This window comes from Cucurbita moschata, unplaced genomic scaffold, assembly GCF_002738365.1.
Source record: "Cucurbita moschata cultivar Rifu unplaced genomic scaffold, Cmos_1.0 Cmo_Scf00103, whole genome shotgun sequence".
Lineage (NCBI taxonomy): Eukaryota > Viridiplantae > Streptophyta > Magnoliopsida > Cucurbitales > Cucurbitaceae > Cucurbita > Cucurbita moschata.
The window spans coordinates 130,173-135,290 of record NW_019268619.1 but is presented as its reverse complement, the minus strand read 5'-3'; positions in this window follow the sequence as shown (position 1 = coordinate 135,290).

Genomic DNA, 5,118 nt, shown 5'->3' with positions numbered 1-5,118 from the left:
AAATTTACAACAATCAAACTTTATTCTTCTTCAATGTAGCATGAATTGAAACATCTTTTGATAATTTTGACAACCTTTTCTTCACATCTTCATTGAAGCATATTGTATGATTGATGTCTCTTGGTTCATATCATTTATTCTATGCCAAAATTCTTCGAAAGCAATGCCGCATCTCGTATAGTTGTTTTGATTACCAATCATGACCAAAATAAGTTGACAATTCTTAATATCATAATTTATGTCGATAGCATTTATATTCACTTATACTAATCATATCAAGCTTAAAAAAAAAAAAAGATACACACACGACAAACATATCAAAAAACATTAATTTATTTGAATATCAAAATCCAACCTTCCAATTTATGAATATATTAATTTTTTACCCGACCGCTCTTAACAAATATCATAATTATTGGTTTTATAGTTGAACATACAAACATTTTGCTCACTCACATACCACGAACATAGAGTACTTTCGCAATTCTTTCTCTCTCTTATTTACGTGCATATTGAAGTAATGAAATGAGCCAGACCATTGGAAGAAACAGTAAAACAATGTAGAGAACCATAAATTTGGACGAAAGCTGAAGTCGTAGCTGGCCCACTGTGTAAGCTTGTGGACTCCATCGCCAGATTTGGAGTGAAAAATGAGCTGATTCTTAGCTTTTAGAGCATTTGTTATCTTGACGATAATTTCTGGGTTTTGGATGATCGATCATTCGATGGCAGTGAATTGGTTAGCTGAGAACAATGAAATTCAGAGAGAAAGCGCAAGTGTTGAAAATAAACATATTTTGTTGAAATGGTAGAGAAAAAACATACGCATGAACACATTTGTGTTAGGTATGTTTCACTTTGATAAATAGTGTAATGGAAGGTATAAGTTGATGGTATCTTTGAGAGGTTTCAATATTCGTATTCTTGCCATAAATAGTAAATATGGATCATTTGATAACATTTTCATTTATTGTTTATTGTCCCAACAAATGTCTATAGATGCCAGGGAAAGCTTTTTTTTTTTTTTGTTTTTATTTTTTATTCCTGAAAAATCATCGGTTTGTTTTCTTGGGGATTAGAGAGATGATTATCGAGGAGATCAGGTGTGAAATCCTCCATTTAGTTTTTTCGGAGATTAGAGGGACGATTCCTCATGGAGATCACATTAGAGACAAGGAATTTTTTTTTTTTTCAAATAAATTTTTACCAAAAAATTTTCATTTTCTAATACAGATCCTATTAAAAAAAATGTATAAATTAAAATAAATTTACTAATATTTCGAATTGAACATTTAAATGCTATACAAGGGAGATGTAGTAAGAACATACCATATAAAGAGCGTGTAAGATCATGTAAGATTAAAATCTTATGGACATTTAAATTATACGTTTAGACCCTGACAGAATGTCTAATAGGTCTCTAAATTTTGATTATTTTAGTTCGACATTTCAGGAGTAAGAAATCGAACTATCGAACTTTGTTATCTTAATTCATATCGTATCTTTTAAATGATGCGTAAGGTAGCTCATACCTCATCTACAAAGGGTTATGTATCTAAATAATATTTTGACAAAAAATGTGAAAGCTCGTTTGTTTAGTATGGGTCAAAATAAAGTTAGTTCATTTCACATGCACCAGATTTGAAGTTAGAGCTTGAACGTCGAGCTCTTCGCCTGAATTTCAGCAACCAACTCATCCATAAACCCCTATGGAAGGATAACAACCTTCGATTTTGATAAGTATGTTCGTAAGGAAGAAGAAACCCTGGAAATAAATCTATGGCTATTTTTGTTGCAATTTGCTAAACTTTTTACCAAAATGATTGCATCTAATTGTATACAAGTACTATACGTTCGACATCTTAGAATACACTAAATAATTTCTTGATGATGGTTTATATTTGCACTTACGAGATGACCTCCTTCACAAGGAATTTGCAGTTTGGAGGCATTAGACTTCATGTCATTTTTGTATGTAAACTAGTTTATTACCTTTTTGCTTGTAAGCTCCATCGAGTCTTTGTAACAGAGCTGCTATCACATTAATATGGAATAAAAATGAGTTCAAGAACGTGCAGTATAGAGCGATTTGAACCTCTGATATCGTCAAGAGTACAATCTCATGACCATTTAAATTATCATTAGGTTGAAACTAATTTGTTTTGTTGATCTTATACTATAAAGGAATTTGCACAGGTTGTATAATTTAATATAACATAGCTGAATCATTATAAAGTAGGTACTTTTGATTAAAAAGTCAACTTACAAAGTGGATATTGTCTTTTTTGGGCTTTCCCTTCTGGACTCCCACTCAAAGTTTTAAAACACATGTACCAAGGGGTTTTCACACCCTTATGAAAATGTTTTGTTCACCTCTCCATTCGATGTGGGATCTCTCAGAGAGAATGTCATATCTAAGAGAGTTAGGTTGTGACCTACACGATAGAGAAGAAAGCAACATGCGAGTTGAGCCCATCGGACCACTTGAGAGCCGTAAATTTTGATTGGGTGGCTATAAATTTAATTGATACTTCAATACAAATAGATAAGCAAATAAAAATAAGAATACTCTTCTAGATTTGGTCCAAGATTGAAAACCAAACCCTCTTGGTCCAAACAAGAGAGCCAATAAGGTAAAGATTACATAATAATGAATTTTTAAATTTAAAAACTTATTAAAAAGACAAACTTAGTTTCCTTTTGTATTTAAGTTTGGTTTATGTTTGAAAAAAGTATGGGACATTTTCCATAAATGAGGAAAATTATATCTACTATGTGTTTTCTCTTTTTGAAAAACATCTTATTGTCCGTATTTTTTTTAAGAGTTATGCATTCAGGTGCATACTCATTTCTCAAGCAGGAACAATTCTTAAAGTTGGAGATTATAATGGAAGAACACCTGAACGAAGCGAACGAGAAGACTTTAACCCAGCCAATCTTTACCACATTACGGAGACATCTTCAAATAATTTCGATCAATGTAGAAGAAATTAATATCTTAACAAATCTTAATATTATAATTCATTAAAACTAATACACCATATCAAATTTTAAAGAAAGAAAAAAAAAACACACACAAAAACAACATATCAATATTCATTTATTATGATATTATAATTGAACTTTCCAATTTATGGATATATTGATCAGTTATATTTATTTTGGCAGCCAAGTGTGACAAATATCATACAATTTGATTTTATAGTCGAACATACACATACCTTGCTCTCCCACAATCCACAAACACAGAGAATTGTTGCATTTGGTTCTATCTCTATTATCCATGTTGATATCAAAGTAATGCGAAAAGCCAGGCCACTCGAAGGTACAGTAAAACTGTGTTGAGCCCCAGAAGTTTGGTCGAAAAGTGAAGGCGTAGCCACCCAAAGGTGGGAGCGGTCCTTTAACTTTAAAGCTGATGAACAAGGGAGGGTTTCCATATTTTATATTCTTGTCATAAAGAGTGCAATTATGGACTTGTTTGGTAATAAGCTCTTATTTATTGTTGAAAATAAAAATAGAACCATTTTGATGACCATTTTTTTTTAATAAAAAACTATAAGCTTGGAACTCAAACATTATTAATTATTGTTCGATAAACTTTTGAATTAAAAATGTAAAAGTATGTTAGGTATATATACCATTTCAAACCCACGTAAAAAAGGCCATTGTTTCAGTTCCTTCCTCAGCTATGACATTTCATTCTCTTGGTCCTTACTATCTTGCTCGTCGCTTCTCTCGATTCGATATATCATTCTCTCGTTTGATAATAATTTTTTTTAGTATAGTCTTTTTCACATGAATAATATATATGATTGAAATGTTGGGTTATATGCACGAATGAGTGAACTTGTTTGTTTGATGAACTGTGACGATGTTCAACTTTGTGATGAGTTCTGCAGAAGAGCTGGGTAAACTGGAAGAATGTTTTCTTCTCCACTCATGCTTTGTTGCTGCAACAAGCCATGAAATAATTACACAATTTTCTTATCTTTCCCCTTTTGTCAGGTATGCTTCATCAAGCAAAGGTGCTATCTCCTTCATATGAAATAAAAATGAGTTCGAGTACGTATAGTATAGAGCAATTTGAACCTCTGATATCGCCGATAGTACAATTTCATGACTATTTAAATTATGATGATGTTGAAATTAATTGATTTTTTTTTTTTTTTTTGTTGATATTGTATTAGAAAGGTATTTTAAGTAGTATAATTTAATATAATGCAACTCAATTGATATAAAGTATGTATTTTTGATTAAAAGGTAAAATTTTTCAATAGATATTATCTTCTTTAGGTTTTAAAACAGGTTTTACACCTGAACGAAGCGAACTGGAAGGACTTTATTCTAGCCAATCTTTACCACATTACGGAGACATCTTCAAATAATTTCGATCAAAGTAGAAGAAATTAATACCTTAACAAATCTTAATATTATAATTCATTAAAACTAATACACCAAATCAAATTTGAAAGAAAGAAAAAACACACACACACAAAAACAACATATATTATCCATTTATTATGATATTATAATTGAACTTTCCAATTTATGGATATATTGATAAGTTATATTTATTTTGGCAGCCAATTGTGGCAAATATCATACAATTTTGTTTTATACTCGAACATACACATACCTCTCTCCCACAATCCACAAACACAGAGTATTGTTGCATTTGGTTCTATCTCTGTTATCCTTGTAGATATCAAAGTAATGCTGTAACGACACTAAATTTCCACATACTCAGAGTTACTATTAACGTCTCGTGCTCATCTATAATGCAGAAATATAACTCTTCCATGACCATAATTGATAACGTAAACTTAAAAAAAAACGTTTAAAACAACTTCTTCTCTAAAAAACACAGCCATGGTGTTACGTGTTTAAATACAAAATACTAAAATTTAGAGAAAATAAAAACAAATACAAAATAATTTAAAACAATGGAATGCAAAACAACCTATTCTAACTTAAAACTAAGAATTTAAATATGAGTCTACCCTATGCACGTGCCACGGTCTTTGCTTGCGATGTCGCCGTCCTCCGTACAAGTGCACCTTGCCTTTACCTGAAAAATGATGTGGTACACGGCCTGAGTATTTCAAAGAATACTCC